The sequence below is a fragment of the Spermophilus citellus genome (assembly GCF_964194105.1).
Source record: "Spermophilus citellus genome assembly, contig: SCAFFOLD_170, whole genome shotgun sequence".
Classification (NCBI taxonomy): Eukaryota; Metazoa; Chordata; class Mammalia; order Rodentia; family Sciuridae; genus Spermophilus; species Spermophilus citellus.
This window is the reverse complement of record NW_027672762.1, coordinates 861,685-882,621: the sequence shown is the minus strand read 5'-3', so window position 1 is coordinate 882,621 and position 20,937 is coordinate 861,685. Positions and strand designations below refer to the sequence as shown.

The 20,937-nt window shown below is 47.8% G+C and overlaps 1 pseudogene across 1 annotated transcript; it reads right to left on the bottom strand.

The window, feature by feature from the left end:
* Nucleotides 1-725: 725 nt before the first annotated feature.
* On the bottom strand, nucleotides 726-11,608 carry LOC308640640 (arylsulfatase D-like; annotated as a pseudogene). The gene is made up of 7 exons: nucleotides 11,499-11,608; nucleotides 8,363-8,510; nucleotides 5,613-5,730; nucleotides 4,224-4,343; nucleotides 3,191-3,607; nucleotides 1,743-1,878; nucleotides 726-860 (listed from the first exon to the last, which is right to left on the bottom strand). The product of its transcript is annotated as an arylsulfatase D-like (transcript).
* Nucleotides 11,609-20,937: the final 9,329 nt, after the last annotated feature.

The window sequence follows — 20,937 nt, the reverse complement described above, 5'->3', positions numbered from 1 at the left end:
CCTCCTCCACCACCACCACCACCACCATTTTTTTCCTCCTAATCCTCCTCCTTCTCCTCCCCCTACTTCTCCATCTTTTTCTCCTCCTATTCCTCCTTCTCCTCCACCTCCTTTTTCCTCCTCCTCCTCCTCAGCCTCCTTTTCCTGCTCTTCCATCTCCTTTTTCTTCTTCTCCTCCCTCTCCTCCCTCCTCATCTCCCCTCTTCCTCCTCCTCCTCCTCCTTCTCATCTCTCCTACATCTCCTTTTCCTTCATCTCCTCCTCCTTTTATTCCTCCTCTTCTTCTTCCTCCTCCTTCTCCCCCTCTTTCTCCTCTCCCCTACCACCTCCTCCTCCACATTCTCTTCCTCTTTCTCCTCCTCCTTTTTCTCATCCTCTTCCTCTTTTCCATCCTTTTTTCCCTCCTTCTCCTCCTCCTCCATCTCCTCCTCCTTCTCCTTCTCTTCTCCTCCTCATCTCTCCTCTTTCTCCTCATCATCAACATCATCATCTCTCCACCTACTCCTCCTCCTTGTCTTTCTTTTTCATCTCCCTTCCTCCTCTTCTGTCTCCTCCTCCTCCTCCTCCATTTTCTTTTCCTCATTCTCCTCCTCCACCTCTGTCTCTTTCTCCTCCTCCTCTTCAGCATCATCCCCCTCCTCCTCCATAGTCTCCTTGCTCTGGGACCTCCAATGCAGACTCCTTTGGCTCCCTGTCTCTGTTCCTCCCCGTGGCTAGCCCCTCACCTCTGTAGATCCCGTTGCACCTCCCCAGCTGCTGGTGTTCATCTGTGGCCACCAGTAACCCTCCATGATCAGAGTCCTAATAGGTGATTGTGGAGTTCTTCAGATGGTTCTAATCAAGGGCATGGAGGGCTTTAACTGTGGAGAAGGTAGAAGGTGTCAGACAGAGTACCCACACGGGGTCTCAGCTGGGGGCATGCACTTCCCATTCTATGCACAAGCCACCTTGTACTGGACCGTCACAGAAAGAGCCCCCTGCCAAGAGACCACAGGGACATGTGAGATCACGGTGCTGAGACTGTCGTGCCCAGGTCTGCTTAGCACCACGTCACCTCGAAAACCAGGAGAGATTTGTAAAGAAATATCCAGGACGTTGTCATCAGGCATGGTTTTATGTGCAGTGCCGGTGGGGTCAAGTGCCCTAATAAAAGGGTGAGAGGGTGCCCCGGGACGGGGTAAAGCAATGACAGATTCCAGCCCACATGGGAAGGAACCACAACAAATAGCAGTAAAATTTATGATGGCCATTATCAGCAGAGCAGGGGACACCTGCATACCCAGCAGTATCTCCCTGCACCGTGGAGACCAGCAGTCCTTCCTACCCCTGAAGGCACAGAGGCCAATTCACGAGGGATGTGAGCTGCTGTCCTCCTTGGGGACATCTGCCTCTCACGTAGTTCAGATGTCAGGATATTCATGCAAGGACATATCACCTGACCTGCGAGGGCTTCCACGTCTCCAGGAAACCCTCGCAGATGGAAGAGTCTGCAAGTTCTTGCTTCTCTCTAGCGTGTCCCAAAGCCCTAAAAGCAGAGCCCTTTTCCTCCATGATGCCGAAAGCTAACGTTGTCTCTCTGCTTCCTGTAACCACTAAGGATGATGCTGAATGACAGCTTCTCACAAAACTGATTGCTAACGAAATGATTGGTTTTGTGCAAAATTAGACTATCACTGGGAAGAAATGAACAAACAAATGACACGAGTGGGGTGTACTCTCCCCCGTTCTTGATCTTGACTTACCTACAAACCACTCCATCTCCTCCAGGTTGTCTCTGTAAAACCATGGCGGCTTCTCCTGAGGAAGGCTTTCAAGGTCACCAGAGGATTGTGGACGTGCAGCTGGGACACAAAGAGGAGAAAGGGCCTGTCCTTGTTTGTGAAATTAGAAAACCACTGGAATTATGGACGGCAGATGATGGTGTCCACAGTGGACCTTGAATGTGCTGTGTCCATGACCTGGGTTCACCTGCTGGGATTTCACTGTGAGGGTTCCCCCAAAAAACTCATGAGTGAGACCATGCAAGAAAGTTCACAGGTAAAATGATTAGATTATGAGAGGTGTGACCTAGAAGTGGATTAATCCACTTGGATGAACTCACTGGGTGGTGACTGTAGCAGGTGGGGTGTGGCTGGAGGAGGGGATCCCTGGGCTGTGCCTTTGGGGTCTCTATCCTGTCCCTGCTGAGCAGAGCTCTCTCTGCTTCCTGGTGCCCTGTCCTGAGCTTCTCTCCTCCTCCAGACCCTTCTGCCATTTTGTTCTGCTCCCCTTGAGCCAGAGCCATGGAGTCAGTCGGCCAACCATGGACTGAACCTTGGAAACCATGAGCCCCAAATAAACTCTTCCTCCTCCAAATGTTCTTCTTGGGACTTTTGGTCACAGTGGCAATTTTGTCTGAGTAAAACAACATCCATGGTCAGTATAGTACAGGAAGATATTTTGAGAGGGAGGGACGGGACACCCCACCCATGTACCCTGTGTTACAGAACATTGCCATCATTATTATTTTATTATTAGGTGCTGCTAATTTCTGGCTTTCCCTAATTTATAAATTAAATATCTTCATAGGTATGTATGCATAGGGAAATAGCTATATATTGTAGTAAATGTATGAATATTTATTTATTACTTATATATAAATGGTTGGGTACTCTCTGGGGTTTCAGGCATTCCCTGGGCCTTGGAAGGAGTCCCTGATGCACGACCACTACTTGGATACTTTCCAGTGCAACCCGGTAACTCAAAGCAGAGATCCAAGTGTGGAAACCAATTCATATGAAGAGGTTGGGCCTTTCCTTTTTCTTCCTTTTTTTTAGCACCAGAGATGGAATCCAGGGGTGCTTCACCACTGAGTCACTTCCCCAGTCCTTTTGATATTTTATTTACAGATAGAGTCTCACTGAGTCTCTTATGGCCTCTCTCAGTTGCTGAGGCTAGCCTCCCACTTGCCATCCTCCTGCCTCAGCCCCCCCACCTGCTAGGATGACAGACGTGGGCAAAGTGACTCCATAAAGAAATCCTTCCGCAAATACACTGTGGAATACTATGTAGCGATGAAGAAGGATAGCTTCCTTTCATTTGTGAATGAAGTGTGAATTTGGACCTTTTCAATGCACCTGCTGCTATGGGACCCCAGGGTAGCTCACGGCTCAGAACCTGCCCCCCCACCCCAGATCGTGAGGGTCCCCACCTTTGAATGTAGGCCGTGGCTTCCTGCAGCATCCGTCTGGTGGTGCTTCCCACATCAATGGGCTGCTCGGTGACCTGGTGGTTCCGCATGAGCACAAAGTTTTTCAGAGTCACAGGAACCCACAGCTGGAGAACCACGTGGTGAAGACGAGGCTGGCCCTGCACCCGACTGCGGTCCAGGGATCCGAGAGGAGGCCACTGAGTTTGGCAGCCGTGAGCGTGAGGACGCCCAGAGCCAGGATGCGGGTGTAGCGGCTGAACCGGGCAGCCACTGTGACCCCCAGCTCTGGGGGCCTGTCAGGGTCGCAGTCATTGATCAGGGTGAAGGGCAGTCCGTAGAAGTAGTGGAAGCTGTGGTTCAGTGGGTGGTGGCAGTGGTCCCCGCGGGACGCGCAGCTCATGCCCTGGTGCCACTTTCCTGCAAGTGGGGGTGGGTGGTCAGCCACACCAAGGGCACACGCTGTTGCCTGGGACAAAGAAACCTGGGGCCATTTGGATGTGGTCAGGGGAAAGAAAACCTCCAAAGAGCAGATCCTGAATCAGCAGAGGCTATGAGTGACCTCAACCAAGACTTGCTTTTGGTTTGGGGTACCAGGGATTGAACTCAGGGCCACTCGACCCCCGAGCCCCATCCCCGGCCCTTTTTGTGTTTTATTTAGAGACAGAGTCTCGCTGAGTTACTTGGGGCCTTGCTAAACTGCTGAGGTGGGCCTCTAACTTGCGGTCCTCCTGCCTCAGCCTCCCAAGCTACTGGAATTACAGGTGGTGGAGCCAGGCTCTGAAGAGCTTTCTGATTCCTTGGGGCTGAAGAAGATAGACAGGTTCATAGAAGGAAAGAAGGCAAAATATATATCAAAGAACCCCAAACCTCTGCAATGAGGAGAACTTCTGAACTGAAAACCATCTGAGAGGGCCGGAGTGGAACCAGATACCAACTCGGGAGGTGGAGAAGGATAAAAGTTTTTTTTTTTTTTCCTCCAGAGGAAATTGGTCCCTTGATAATTGGATGGGAGGGGAATCAGGTGTTCGAATACCTACAAGGCTGGTGGTATAGCCTTGCTCCTTTGGGATTTTTGCAAAAGTGGTTTCGTTGGCAGGAAGCCCGCCTAAGCCTGCGTTCCAATAGAGGACCAGGTACTCATCGTTGTCCATTCCTGCAGATCCCACAGCAGAGCAAGGTTCATGTTCCCTTTGCCAGGAACAGGTCTTAGCAAAGGGATTCTGGGCACCAGGGGACAGTGGGCAAGAATCTGGCTGTCAGCACTTGGGGAAGGTGGGGAGGTGGTGCTCTGGGTAGGGAGTGGGTGCAGATCAGAGAGGTTGTTAAATGTGCTATTGTGCACAGTATGACCCCACCACTGAGCATCATCTGCCCTAATGTCAGCTGCATAAGTTGGACACACCTTGCCTATCATGAGAACCAGCTCAATATATCTATCTATCTATCTATCTATCTATCTATCAATCATTACCTATCTTCCAGGTACCATTATGTTGCATCTATCCCCTTTCTATCCACACATCATTTATCTGATAATAAATAATGCACCTGTATGTGCATTATGCATCTGTCACCTTTATATACCTCTATCACCCATCATTAGCTATCACCTGTTCCTCTATTATCTATTGACAGGATTGCTATCAATTGAGCATCATTAATCCATCTTCCTTCATTGACAGTATCACCATCATCATCTATGGAGCATTGTATCTCACCTGTCAATGACTGTATTTCTGCTTCTCATCCACCCATGATGGTGGTCATCCCGTCCCAGAAGGCTCCCTCCACACAGCCTACCAAGGGCACCTACCTGGCAATTTGATGAGACAAGAGCTGGCATGTGGAAAATACCAGAAGGAAAAGAACGTTTCTCTAGTACCAGACGTGCACAGACATTTGTGTTGAGTGTTTTTTCCCTGAGCAATTTTTTTCTCTGAGTATCAGCACGATTCACGCAGAATCTGCAGCGTGCTGTGTGTCCCAGATCAGCTAGGGATGATCTTGACCTCAGGAAGAGGTGTGTGGTTATCTGTGACTCCCATTTGATTAACCCAGGGGTACCTAACCCCTGAGCCCCATCTGTAGCCCTATTTTGCATTTTACCTAGAGACAGGGTCTCACTGAGTTGCTTAGGGCCTCCTTTTGGCCGAGGCTGGCTTTGAACTCGTTATCCTCCTGCCTCAGCCTCCCAACCGCTGGGATGACAGGCGTGCGCCACCGCGTCCGGCATTGTGTGTGGGTTTTAACACCCACGGGGCTAAGGGTCCTGAGGGGTGAGGGCATACGAGGTCCTGTTCGGAGCACACACTGCAGGAAGGTGACAGGAGGGCACATTAGCTTTCAATTTCCCAGTCTCTGCGGGATCACTACCCAGCTAGAGCGGCGATAGGGTCCAGGCTGCAGCCGGGAGCTGCTGTACAGGGTCCCCACAACACCCACCTGATCCGAGTGGCTCTGCTCGGGGTGCAGAACGGGGGGCCGCCAGGTGCGGGGTGAGTCTCATGCCCTCCTCCACCAGCCGGTCGATATTGGGGGTCCTGAGAAAATCAGATGAATATCACTTGGGAAAGGGTTGGGAATGCTCTGGGCCTCAGACGAGGCCTGCATGGAACTTCCTGGGGCTGCGTGGCACCTGTCTTAGTGCGCCCACTTCTCTAAGTTTGCAAAGGACAGATGAGGCTCACCCTGGGCGGTTCCTCCTATAGCCCTCCCCCCACCTCAGCTGTTGCCAAAGCTACAAAGGGCACCCCAGATTTTGAATTTTGGCTTTGGCCTGGGGGGCTGTCACACAGACACCTTGCCTGTTTCACTTTCTGGGGGTGATGATGTTGCACAGTGAGTATAAACACGGGCTGTGAGGGAAGCTTTTGTCCAGCTGGGGAATGCCGTGGGTTCTGAGCCCAGGCAGTCTGGGCTCATCCAGGACCTTGGGTGGGTTCGGGGTATGAAATGCACATCTGCGTAGTGGCATTCTCCTCTTAGGGTGGGTTATGGGAACCTCTTGTCACAATAACTCTGTGGTTACATCACAGGGCTTCTTAGAGGAAGATGGACCCCAACAAAATTACATTTTTGGCTTTTTCTTATTTTTTCGGGGGGGGGTATGCAACCCAGGGGGCTTGTGTGCCTTAAATATCCCACCAGCATCCACGAAGGGTGCACCCTGAGTTTCCTACCAGGTTTCTCAGGTGCAAAATTCAAAGAGAAGATGAAACACTTCACCTAAGAGCTTTTGCAGTCAGACGTGCAAAAATAGATTGAGAATCTCACTATAGATAGGCATCCCAAAGGCAGTGACCCAGCCCCTAGAGCTCACGGAATTCCCCATGGACTGTCAGATGACAGGTGCTAGTCTCTTCCCTTCTACCTTGGAGGAGGCTGCATCTGGTGGAAGCTAAGCTATAAAAGCTCAGACCTTGTTCTTCACGCACCTAAAGCTGACCACCTCAGTGGCCCCCCGTAAGAAAAGAAAAGTTTTGCTTCCCTGAGGACAACTGGAAAAGTGCAGAGACACTGGAGGTGTCCCACTTTGGGATGTGGTGCTATTGGTGAGCAGCAGGTGGAGACCAGAAATGTTGTTCAACATCCTACAAAGCACAGGATGGGCCCATCACAGAGTGATCTGGGCCAGTGTTCCAGTAGGACCAAGGTTAAAGAACCTTGTCAGTCCTTCCAGCCAGCCAGCCAGCCCACCACCCATGCACCCATCCAGCCAACTATCCATCTGCCCGTCCATCCATCCATTCATCCATCCACTCACCCACCCACCCATTCATCCACCATTCAACCATCCATCCATCCATTCATTCATTCACCCATTTACCCATTTGCCCATTCACCCACCCATCTGTCTGCCCATCCACCCACCCACCCTTCCATCGATCCACCCATCCACCCATCTACCAATTTGCCAACCACCTATCTGCCCACACATCTATCCACCCATCCATCCATCCACCCATCTACCAATTTGCCAACCACCCATCTGCCCACCCATCCATCCATCCACCCACCCATCCACCCATCCATGCAGGCAACCATCTATCCATCCATCCATCCATCTATCCATCAACCCACCCACCCATCCGTCCATCCATCCACTCATCCACCGATCTATCCATCCATCCACCCACCCACCTATCCACCCATCCACCCATTTATCCATCCATCCAGGCAACCATCTATCCATCCATCCAGGCAACCATCTATCCATCTACCCATCTATTCATCCATCTATCTACCTACCCATCCATCTATCCATCCACCATGGATGGATGGGCAGATAGACAAATGGATGATACCTGGATGAAAACATGGACAGATGGGTGGGTGGAGGAATGGCTCATTCATAAATGGATACATAAATGATGGATTTGGGGTAAAATTCTAGTGATTTGCTAACTCTGAGAATAAAGGACTCAGAACAGAGTACAATTTTACAAGCCTGTGTGAAATCCTCTACACAGTTTAGCCAAAATAAGAAAATATCCCACACTCTCTAAGATCCTCTGGCCTCCAAAGACCCCCATTCAGACCTTTTCCTTGGCCCCATTTTTGGCCCTAGCTCCCCCCCACCCCACTAAGATATGCTTTTTGCCCTAGTCTCCAGTCATACTGGGGATCAGGGCTTCTGATGCAGCCAACCATCCATCCATATCTGTGAACACAGGATATGCCAGTATCTTTTGGAATCACTGCTTTCAAATCCTTTGGGTCTGAACCCAGTTGTGGCATTGCTGGGTCAAATCATGATTCAATCTTAAGCTTTTGAGGGGCCACTATATTGTTCTGCAAAAGACCACCTGGAGCCCCAGGAGCTGGAGAGTCAGGAGGAGCCTCCCTGGAGCCCATGGAGGGAGCTCAGCCTGGGACTCTGGTCTCAGCTTCTGCCCTCCAGGGCTGGGGGAGGGGTGGTGGTTCCTGGATTACATTTAAGTCTCTGTGTTTTTGGTTATTTATTACAGCAGCCACAGAAAAACCCTTATAAACTCAGCAGGGCATCAAGTTGTTTGAGAGGGCTAAGACCCTATTTTTACTCTTGGAGAATAATCATTTTTGGTGCTGAATTCTGCAGCACTAAGAAATTTCATTTGCACTGGTCGATTTTAAGTGAATTATTCCACTAAACTGTACACAAGGCACAACCCCACGACCCAAACTACACTCTACCTCAGTGTAAGGTTCCCATAGCAACAAACATCCCAGATGCCCAGATCATCTGCCAAGATCAGCAGGATGTTTGGCTTGGAAGCGTTAGGTGGTTTCTGCTCACAGGTCTGCAGAAGCCAACATACAAGGAGCAAAAGCAGCACAGTCTCTGCAGAGGAAATAAATGTACAGGATTTGGCATGCAAAGTTTACACCATGCATATGTAGATGTCAGGCTTCTGGTGAGGGCTTGAACTGAACTCCTATAATGCCAACTGAGCCTCAAGAGAATTATCCAGCTGTGGGAAACCTCTGGTTTTGCACGGAGTCCAACAGCCCAAAATAACCAGGGTGGAATTCCTACTGCTAATGGCCAATCAAGACTAATGCTGAGAGAGGCCCATTTTCTCCCTGCACCCAAACTGGAGATTCTCAGCAAGCAATCAGAAACTGAGCCCTCATAAGAAAGTTCCCTCCACTTTAACTCCATGCGAACAGCACAGAGGTCCCCTCTTTATCCTCTGGAGACACATTCCAAAAATCTCAGAGGATGTTGAAAGTTCAGCTAGTACCTAACCCTATATAGACTATACTTTTTTCAGTATATATAGATGCCTGTCATAATGTATAATTTATAATCTAGGCATAGCAAAGGATTAACGGTGGCAAATGATAACAAAACAGTTGTAACAATGTGCTGTGACAAATGCCTGACTTACAAGTTTTTCACTTTCTGTTTTTTTCCTTGTTTATTTTTGGACATCGGGCAACTGAATCCTGGGAGATTTCTGAGTGCATTTGTGGTGACATTTGTCGCTACCAACACCCCAGGGTGACCCTGGAAACACCCTTTCTTGTTGTGCAAGTCATGGTCTCTTTGAATTTGTTTTGTCACTAAATGGGTCCTCTGGGTTAAGGTCATTTGAGCTCAACTCTCAGTAAAGCGGGGGCGAACGTGGGGTCCAGAGCCTGAGGCCTGCCACTTGGGGTCCTCAGCGGGTCAGGAGGTGGCTGATGGTTGGCAGGCGCCTTGGTCCACAGTGTGAGGTGCTCCAAGGCTGCGCCAAGCATCAGACAGGGCACTAGGAGGACCAGACCTGCAGGGACACTAGGATTTTAAACCACAGATGGGGGATTCAAAGCAACCCCAGAGACACAACAGCAGGCAGAGGAGAGAGTCCCTGAACAGGGGGCCAGGCGCCCCACTGCCCTAGAGGTTACTAGGAGCTTCAATGGTGTCCTGGGCTCCACCTGCCCCAGGACCCAGAGGTACTCAGCTGTCCAAGATGTGCTGGGGGTGGGGCAACCGGGGAGGGCAGGCGGGCGGAGTCACAGTGGGAGGGGGTAGCCAGAGGGAAGGGGCGGGGGCTGCTATAGATCTTGTGCGCCCTGAAGGTGGGGGACTGGAGGATGATCCTACTGCTGGAGGGACAGGGACACCAGAAGGCACAGTGGGCGGACTGGAGGACCCAGAGCGGACTGGGGTGTCCTAGCGCTGGGAGGAGGACCCAGCTGTGGCAGCGGGGCGGGGATGGAGGAAAAGTCAAGGGTCTGCACCCTGTGGTTTTTAGTGAGCAGTGTGTGTGTGTGTGTGGGGGGGGAGTCATAAGGCCATGCACAGCTGCGCAGGGGCGGGATGGGGGAAAGTCAAGGGTCGACACCGGGGGAGGGTCATAAGGCCCTGCACAGCTGCGCTGGGGCGGGATGGGGGACTTGGGGGCCAGGAGCAGGGCGGGGCGTGTCCTAGAGTGGGGGGTGTGGGCGTGCTGGAGGTGGGCCAGGGACAGGCCTGATTATTGGGCACTGCGGAGCTGGGGCTGCGAGGGGGACGTGCCCAGGAGCTGGATGGGGCCTTCCTAGGGGGACAGGGTGGAGGGCGATGCAAGGGCGTGTTCTAAAGTGCGCAATGGACTGCAGGAGGCTGAGCAAGGGGCGTATCCTAGAGGGGGGATGTGCTGGGGGTGGGGCAAGGGGCGTGCCTCAGTGTGAGCGGCAACGCACAGCTGAGGCTGGAAGGGGACACTCCCAGGAGCCCACCAGGGCCTGTCTAGGGGGAGACTAGGCCTTAAGGTGGGGTGGTGAAAGGTGCCTGCCCTAGGATGGGGGGCTGGACATGCTGGGGGCGGGACAGGGGCGGGCCTTAGTGTTGGGCACTGCGGAGCTGCCCCTGGGTGGACATTTGGTCCCAGGAGCGATCTGGGGAGTGACTTAGGAGGGGAAGGGACGGCGCAGGGGTCCAGTGGTGGCCCTAGTGTTGGAGGGACCCTCAGTGCTGGGGGAAGGGGAGAGAGGCCCCGGGGGAGGGACAGCAGTGGCTTAGACTGTTCCTGGGGACTCCCCAGCAGCAGCAGGGAGGGGGCGCGGGGTGTGCGGGTGGGGGGGCGAGAGGACACTCATGCAGGGCCCCAAGTCGGGACCAGGTGGTTTTAGGGAAGTGATAGGGCGAGACGGCCATATGGGGAGAGGACCGGACAGGAGGATCAGCTGGGGGTCAAGACCGTGTTGGGGGTGGGACAGGATTGTGTCTTAGAGTGTGTGACAGGCCATGGCTGGGTGTGGGGACCAGGATGGGACACGAAGGGCTTCGAGTTTATTGGGGAGAACTCGGGCTTCGGCCTGCATGTCTTAAAAAATGAGTGTGGAGGGTGTCACAGCCTTGTCAGGGTGGGGCAGGGGACTTGCCTTATAGAGATTGTAGGACTCGGCCCAGGGGAGGAGTCCCGGCTCCGAATGGGAGGGGCAGAGCGGGTCTTAGTGGGGGGAAACTCCAGCGCATCTGTGCCGACCTAATGTGGGGGACACAGGCCATGAGGGGGCAGGGAGCAGGTCTTGGAGGGGTTCGGAGACCCGAGAGTGGGGAGTCGAGTCTCCAAGGCATTGAGGTGAGGCGTGTCACCCCGCTGGATCCTGGAGCGGCCCCGCAGGCGTTTCGGGCGCAGTTTCTGCGTCTCAACCCAGGCCCCCCCTCCTGCTCGGGGGGGCCCCCCACCTCCCTCTGCCCCCACCCCAGCGCTGCTCTCTGGGCCCCCGCAGAGAATGAGCCTGGGACTGGGTTTTGGTGACTCACCATTTCCTAGCACCTCAGCTTCCTTTCCAGGGTCTCTCGCTCTTCCCCTCCCCAGGCCTGAGTGGCTGCGAGTCCTGGGATCCCGAGCACCTGACGGTGGCCGAGGCGCGTCCCCTAGGCCTGCGAGTGCACCTCTGCGTGGATTCCATGGCTGCGCACTGGCGCCAGGGAAGTACCTTGACCCCAGATCTGGGCGCCATCCTGCCAAGGCTGGTGTCTCCGCCCACCAGGCTGCTTGGTGTGCTCCTGGACCCTGGTGGCTCACTTAATCCGATTAACCTTCCAACTCTGGGCCTAGGGAGTGGCTCCTGGAAACAAGTTCTCCCAGGTCCCCACCACCAGTGAAGCTGGGGCTTCTGCATCTGCTTAATCTGGATGGGGCACAAGCAGGGTGACTCCCAAGGCAGCCAAGGCAGTTTAGGGAACATTTATTTTTATTCCTTCCAAGGGTCTTGGGACAGCCCCACCCCTCTCATAGAATTGGTGCGAATTCAGCTCCACCAGGCTCCGCATTGGGAATCTCTAGGGTGCTGGACTCTTGCTCCTTTGTGCACGCAGGGCCTGGGTTGAAGCCAGAATTAAACCGGCAGGGAAATGGAGTGAGAACAATTTTGATGAGTCTGGCAAGTTGGAGACTGTTCCCTGAGAGATTGAAATGTCAGTTCCTTCAGAACCCTTCCTCCACCCTTGAGCCAATCTGCTGTTAAAATAGCATGTCCCAGGAATTGCCCCTCCCTACAGGGAGCTACAAGGTTTTTGATTAATGTGTCCTTGGCTGCTCCATCCTGTCCTTCCCCCTTCAGCTCTTCTGGTTCCCACCTTTTGACCAGCTCGGGAGCATCCTGTGCCTAGTCATGTTTGCAGGAAGGAGAAAGATAAGGGGAAGAGGACTGGAGACCCAAGGAAGCCTAGGACATATAAAAAGGGCAGAACACTTTGCTTCTTGGGATACCAGGAAACCAGCCTTGGCCTCTTCTCCCTTCCAGAAGTCTGTGTTCCCCTTTTTAAAATAAACCCTGCTTTATATGCTTGCTTAGGTGTGCTTCTCTAATGTTCAAACTTCAACATGTGGGAAAGCAGAACTCCTCACCAGTAACCATGGTATCATATTTGGAGGTCCTACGGAGCTCTTAATGCTTAAGTGCAGTTAGTGCAGCTGCCACTCTTCAAGACTGGGGTGAAGGGCTTCCCTGCCTAGGCAGCTCTCAATCACCTGTTCAGTACAGAGCAGGCATGTTGCGTTCTGCTGAAGCTACTTCCCAGTTCTTTTTTTTTTTAAATTAAATTTCTCCTTTTTTCCTGGGGTTTTTCACAATCAGGAATTGGTGAAGGGGTTCCTGTAATCTGCTGTTTGACAGGGTCACAGTGTGGGAGATGCTGTGGCAGGGCCACACCATCTGGAATCTGAAACCATGGGGAATGTTAAGTGTTTGTTTATGATCCTCATGATGTAGAGAACAGGGCATCTATCAATAAATAATAAAAGTACGTGTTCCCTGAGAATGCAGGAAATTTTCCAGAATGAGACCAAGGACACAATTGAGACAGGCCCCAAGATGTTTCAATATCTCTCAGGAGACAAAAAATAGTGTTATTCCTTAAGAAATTCACAGGAAAAAGATTACCAATCAAAGTTCCCAAGAAAAGCCTAATACACAAGAAATGTTTATCCCAGGGTTAACAATGTACACTAATGTTCCCCTCTCTTCTAAAGCCACAACCTGTGCAATAGCCTAGTTACAGAAAAACAATAGTTGTGCCAACTGTACAAGGACCACCCTATGTAACTTGCTTAATTAAAGGAAGATTATAGTATTCCCCTGGAAGACAAGAAGCTAATAAAAATACATTCCCCCCATTAACACACCCTCCTCTGCCTCACACAGGAATTCATGACGGAAGTGGAAAACACATAGTTAATATTAATGGCAAATGGGTTGAGGTGCAGAACCTGCCCTTTAGTTAAAAGATTAAAAAGACACAAGATGTGATCTGCTTTGACCAAGGATCAAGGAAACTTTAAGAAAGCAGTTAAATAAGTCATATGAAAAAAAGGAAATTACTTTGGAAATTAAAAATAGAATAATGTAAAATTAATATAGATATATTTTAGAGTCACTTTGGAATAATAGGCTTTCACTATTTTAAGTGTGTTTTACTGTCACTTTAGATTAAAAGTAAGAAAGCTTACTAATAATTATAGGTGTGCTTTAAAGTTAAAGGTTAATGAAATAATTTATATGTATGATTTAAAGTTAAAAGTTAATAATAGAACAGGAGACATGTAGTCGAGTTGTGCAGTATAGTGTTATGGGCCAGGTTATATGGGCAATGACCAAGCAGACTCCATTTTATCCTGAGACTTAACATCATGTAAGAAATTCTTCTCTCCTGCTCAGGCTTGGGGCTATTCCTTGTAGAGACAGTTATGGGTCCTGCAGGGAGCTGTCCCTGGCTGGCCAGCTAAATTCTGTCCATTTGGACAGAACTGGGAATTGGTGTGTTTTCTGAGTGACCTGCCCCACAACAGTGTGCACCTAGTGATTAAGGTGATAATGTAAAAGCTTAATCATAATTGGCAAAGGTTACAGGAAAATATTCTAAACCATGTCCTCAATATATCTCAGGTAATCAATATGTCAGAAAAGATTGTGACTCTTGAAAAGTATGCACATCAAATAAGTTTGGGGCTTTGAGACTATTTATTAACTACCTGGAAAGATATCTGCAAAAAAAAAAAAAAAGATATCTGCAAAAATGATATAAAAATAAAGGCCCACCTAAGGGCAGTAGATTCCTTTTGAAGGCTGCTCAGAACTTGCAACCTGCTGTCCTTCAGCACCACATAAAAATAAATAAAAATTAAATAAAGGTATTGTGGCCAACTACACCTAAATTTTTTTTAAAAATTAAAAAATAGGGACAGGCTGGGGATGTGGCTCAAGCGTTAGCGCACTTGCCTGGCATGCGTGTGGCCCGGGTTCGATCCTCAGCACCACATACCAACAAAGATGTTGTGTCCGCCAAATACTAAAAAATAAATATTAAAAAAATTCTCTCTCTCTCTCTCTCTCTCTCTCTCTCTCTCTCTCTCTCTCTTAAAAAAAATAGGGACAGAGTGTAAGGGACCGGCACAAACATCGGAGGAAGAGACCACAAGAGACTAGCTTCATGCAATTGGCAAAAGGAGGTTTATTGAACCAGCCTACTGGGGCTCAAGGCTCACTCAGGAAGGGAGAGCAGCCCAGAGCCCAGAGCAGGGGGTGAACAATGCTTAAGTACACCTTTGGGGGAGGACGAGGGGGGGGGGTGTTGCATACATCACAGCCTCCTTTAACAAATCACCTTACACCGCGGGAAAATCAAACAATAATTTTTAGACTTGATTAGTACATTCATTGGCGGGAACAGGGCTGGCTGGAGTGATAGGTCATTCCTAAGGAGGGGGTTACATTTAAACTGGTTGGTTCGGACCCTGAATATCTACGTGAGGAATTGCACAGAACTCCAGGCCATAATTCAACTAAATGGCCAGTGGGGCCTTGTCCTAACTGCCTCAGGAATTTAACCCATGCTTTGCAGTTTAGAAGCTTTACCCTTTCAAGAGTAATATACTGAGACAATCTCAGTGAATATTATTGTTTCTCTGTGCACCATGTCGCCCCTTGACATGTCTTGAAAACAGTTCAATATCTTGCTGAACCTCACTCCTCAACCTGGGCCCAGGGCTGTTTTGTGTCACTGATGAGGCCTCCTTGGTCCAGGTCCCAGAGACACCCTCATGAATACAAGCAAATCATTGGCCTTAGCCCACAGGTGAAGGGAGACTATCCCAAGTCTCCACGGAGTTTCCTACAATGTGAGGATGAAGAGGAGCAAGGAAGAGGTACATGTGCTTGCAAAAGAGTCAAGAAGTTTAAAAAAGCCCAGAAAGTGACTTGTTCATTGGACACGGGTTAGCAAGGCAGTGAGATTTGAGTGTGGGGGTAATTAAACATATTTAAGCCATTGAAATGTTTATATCATTCTTCATGTGGGAGGAGAAACATTTTCTTCAGAAATAGATCTGAAGTGGAATTTGAGGACAAGTGGTTAAATGTTAGTTACAGCATTCAGCAGAAATCCTGGGAAACACAGAAAATAGGAAGAGTTTCCAGCCCATTCACAAATGCACCCTGTTGGCTGGGCAGGGTGAGGCAGTGCTTTGACGGAAAGCTGAACCCCCAGAGTCCAAGTTCACATTCAGGATGTGACTCCTATTTCCTACTCGGATTCTGAATTATTTTCTTTCTGTTATTATTGTTTTCTACATTTAATTTGCTAGGAGTGATGATTGATTAAAGACACACATTATAATCTTAACTGCTTTCTGCTTGCTAAATGTCCTTCTATGAATCTTCATGATTTCATTTAAATACTTGGGAATTATTTCCCAAGTACTTGATACTGTTTTTATACAAAAATGTACAATAAACTTTTGAAAAGATTTTTATGGATTCTAATTAGTTACACAGGACAGCTGAATGTATTTTGTCACATTCTACATAGGTGGATTATAACTACTCATTTTTCTTGTTGCACATGATATAGAGTTTCACTGGTCATGAAGTCATATATGTACAGAGGGTAATGACATCTGATTTATTTTACTTTCAATCTACCTCCATAACCCCTCCCCTTTTTTCACTTCCCTCTGTCTAATCCAAAGTTCCTCTATTCTTCCCAAGAACCTCACCCTTATTGTGAATTACATCTGCATATCTGAGAAGACATTTGGCCTCTGATTTCTTGGGACTGGCTTATTTTGCTTAGCATGATATTCTCCATTTCCATCTATTTGCTGGTAAATGTCATCATTTTGTTCTTCTTTTAGGCTGCATAGTATTCCATTCTGTATATATACCAAAATTTCTTTATCCGTTCATCTGTTGAAGGGCACAGGGATCAGAGATCCTTTGACCTTTGTTACAAAATGCCATTGAGTCTGAAAGACGAGCCTCTACTCCTAGGAGCCACAAGCAAATATACGATGTATGGCACCTTTGGTTGTAAAGTGACGCCAGCTAGCCACTGAGATATGATTATGTTAAGATTTACATTCATATGGAAATTGGACTCCCGCTGTTCACCCTGGCCTGCTACCGGACTCATGTTACCGGGACTCATGGAGAGTTCCCATTGGTTGGGGAAGGATAGTAGGAGGAAATTCCGGGGGAGGTGGGGGGGGGGGATCCCCGGTTCCGGGAGACGGGAGGTTCCGGTAGACGCCCGCGTGGGAGGACCGGGTTTGGCTTGCCGGCGCCTACAGAGTCTTGGCGGCTTTTTCAAAATAAAGTTTTGTTCCTGCTTGAGTGGCTCGTGATTCTGTGCCCAGCCAAGACTGCATCACTCTACCTCAGAGCAAAGCCTATTCAAGGAAGGGGCATGACCCTTGTCCTTGAAAAGACCCACAGAGCACTCCTAGGCATAAACCTACCCTGCTGAGTTGTTTGTCTGCAAATAACAGGAGATATCTGCTGTGCCAGGTGTCTCTGACTCAGTCTAGGTGGGGACCCATAGCAACCCCCTTGCAGCCACCAATCAGCATGAGACAGGGAAATACCTGGGATGCCAGATGACCCTCCCTGTAGTTTATGGTGGTTGAGAACATGTTGGGAAACCATGTAGTTCAGCACCTACAACCCCCATGGCCCAAACCAAACAGTTCAAATGAATCCCCCTCTGTACTAATAAATCACCTCTACCCACCAGTGTCCACCAGTGAATGTGCTAATCATGTTTAAGAGTTGTTTTATAATTTTCCCGCGGTGTGTGATGATTTGCCAAGAGATGCTATGATGTATGTTGGGATCCCTGCCTTTCCCAAAGAGTGTATAAAACTGCTGCAAACCCTGGGCTAGGGGCCTCTCAGCATCACCCGTTGCTGGGTGCACATGGAGGACTGAGCTAGCTCCCAATGAACACCTCTTTGCTGCTTACATGGATCTTGGTCTCTGGTGGTCTTTTGGGGGTCCCAAATTCGAGCCTAACAAGTCTAGGAAAGATTATTGCAATAAATTTTAATTGGGCTTGAATTTTGATAAATCTTTGTGAATTCTATAATTGTTTTGTAAAAGTCAAATAAATTTTTATAAATATATTTTTAAATTTCCAAAAAATTAAAAGAAAACAGTACACCACAAATTGACATAAGGATTCACTGTATTCTCCTCACTTGGAGAGAAATTGACAAGTTCCATAAAACCCACATGAATTTGTGAAGAAAACCAAAACTATGACCCACTCTTTCAAATACATGACAAAACTCTGTGGTTCAGCACACTGACATCAATTCTTACTGAAAAACTACAGTGAACAAACCACAAAGTTCTAGCCTGAGATTGGATTCTTATAAACCACTGGGAGTATTTGAAGATGGAATGATGCACACAATTGTGAACAATTCATTATAATAAATGGACTGAGAACTTCAATGAGGATAGAAGTGTTTCTAAAATGATTCTAGAAAATTCAAAAGTTGTCCTGCAGAATGATGAAGCTGCAGCCCCAGCACCAGTCACACATTAAACATACAGTTATCCGTGGTTAACATATATGAAAAAAAAGTTCAATATCTCTAGCAATTAGAGAAATGCAAGTTAAATCTATTCCCTCTCACTCCAGTCAGGAGGGCAATTCTCAGGAATACAAGTATCATTAAATCTTGGTGAGTAGGTGGGGAAAAGGTTCACTCACCCACTGTTGGTGGGACTGCAGATTGCTGCAACCACTCTGGAAAGCAGTATGGAGATTCCTTAGAAAACTTGAAATGGAACCACCATTTGACCCAGCTATGCCACTTATCGATTTATATCCAAAGGACTTAAAAATCAGCACACTACAGTGACTCAACCACAAAAATGTTTATAGCAACTCAATTCACAATAGCTCAACTATGCAATCAGCCTAGTTGCCCTTCAACAGATGAATGGAGAAAGAAAATGTGATACACACACAAACACACACACACACACACACACACACACACAGAATGGGGAGGGGAAAAATAAAAGTCTATTGGATTAGATAAAGGGAAATTATGGGAAGGGAGGGGAATGGTGAGGAAAGAGAGTAAATTGAATGGGACACATTTTTATGTTCATATATAACTACAGACCAGGGTAACTCCACATAATGTACAACCAAAAGACTGGGATCCTAATCAGAATAAGTTACACTCCATGCATGTATAAAGTGTCCAAATATACTCTAGTGTCATGGAACACACAGAAATGCAAATACTGAAATTACTCGAATTATCAGGGCAAAAAACAAGAGGGAATTTTGGTGATCTTGAGAGAGGAAAGATGTCTTAGAATTAGACTGAAGGTTCAATCAGAAACCACTTTTAAATATTTTTTATTTTTTATTTTATTTTCTTGTTATGGAGGATTGAATCTATGCGCACTTAACTACTGATCCACATGTCCAGCTCTTCTTTATATTTTATTTAGAGACAGGATCTCACTGAGTTGCTTCAGGCCTCACTAAGTTGCCAAGGCTGGTTTGAAACTCACAATCCTCCTGCACCAGCCTCCTGAGCTGCTGGGATGACAGGCATGAACCACTACACCAGCAAGAACAGAAAATTTGATAAAGAGTACCTCATCAAATTTATAAGAATTTTCTCTTCAAACACCATAAGGAATGTGAAAACAGTCTCTAGATTGAAGCATTCCAAAATCTATGCATACATCAATATAACATCATTTTACTAATGAATGTTTTTTTTATTGATTGTTCAAAACATTACAGAGCTCATGATATATCATCTTTCATACATTTGACTCAATTGGGTTTTGAACTCCCATTTTTACCCCAAATACAAATTGCAGAATCACATCGGTTACACACTCACATTTTTACATAATGTCATATTAGTGACTGTTGTATTCTGCTACCATTCCTATCCCCTACTATCCCCCTCCCCTCCACTAATGAATTTTTAAGTTATAATTATACAAATAATTTTAATGTGAAAACACTTTTTTAAAAAAGCTGCTGAACAGGGAGACACTATTTCAAATTACATATATGATTAGTTTCTTTCTAGTGTCTAGATTATAGCAAACTCTAGTGAGTTCATAATTAAATGGCAGTTGATCAATTAAAAAAAATGAGTTTAGAATCGTGAAACCCTGAATATGGCTATTGGTTTGATAGTGTTCCCTGAGGATGAAGTTCAAAATGAAGATTGTCAACCTTTGGTCATGAGTATGGGGATGATCCTACCGTAAGGCTGCCCCTGTCCTGGATGAGAACAGGGTTCCTCAGTGTTATTTTAACTCACCTGTTTTTCCAAAGGTTATTGATATGCTCTGTGCAAATACCCCCACCTCTGAAATCCAGGGGATCTTAGAGTATGTCCCCACTTGCTGCTCAGGTGACACAATCTGAGGCTAACAGGGACCCTAAGAACTCTGCAGCCGTGTGTTCCTGCAAGAGATAGGCAGGGGGCGCCCTTCCCACACACTTCACCCTTCTCCTGCAGGACTTTTTAATTGGAAGAGGAATGATGGGGTCTGACTCTCATTCATGCTTTCCCTGCAAGTGAGGATGCAGAACAACTCCAAAGCTGAAACCAAGCCTCTTGGGAGACCCACTCGTCACAGGGGCCATTTGTGGGGAGTCACTCTGAATGACCCACGCCTTCCAGTCCTGAAGCAAGAGGGTCTGACCAATCAAATGGGCAGTATCCCAGCTCATGAACTCAGATATGTCTTCAGATGTAGACGCATCACCCGTGGGGTGGAGCCACACTCACCTATTCTTCTGTAATCCTACTCCTTTGCCCCATTTCAGATAGAAAGTTCCATGCAAACTACCTTTGTGTGTCCCCTTCTATTGCTTTGTCCTTGGGTGTGGCCTTCCTAGATATCAGTCAACCTGCTGACAGCAGACATTAGGAAGCTAGACTCAGCCCCCTGAAACCTGACCCCTGGCCTCATTTGAATGGCTTCTCAACAATAAAAGGGTTCAGCCTGTGTGTGTCTGTGTGTGTGTGTGTGTGTGTGTGTGTATTTTCTAAACCAGCTACCGGATCAGATGGTTGTAACTCGGGGATGCATTTGCTTATCGCAGAAACAAAGCCATCCATGTTCCTGGGATGACCCCCAAAATCCTTCTTCTTGTTCCTGACTATATAAATTACAAGAAAGAAATAAATGTATACACAAGGATCATCAGCTACATCGTGTGATGTCACATGCAGGCGTGCACTCCTAGTTAAAAACAAATTGAAATGGATCCAAAATATCTTAAGAACCACGTGGTTACATAAAGTTAATCAATCCTACTGTATTAATTATAGGTTATGCCCTTATCTACAGAAATATCCAAGGATTTTAACTATATTTTCATTGATATTTCTTTTCTTTTTTTAAAATATATATTTTGTAAGTTGTTGATGGGCCTTTACTTTTTTTATTTATTTGTACGTGGTGCCAATAATCAAACCCAGTGCCTCATGCATGCCAGGCAAGCGTGCTAC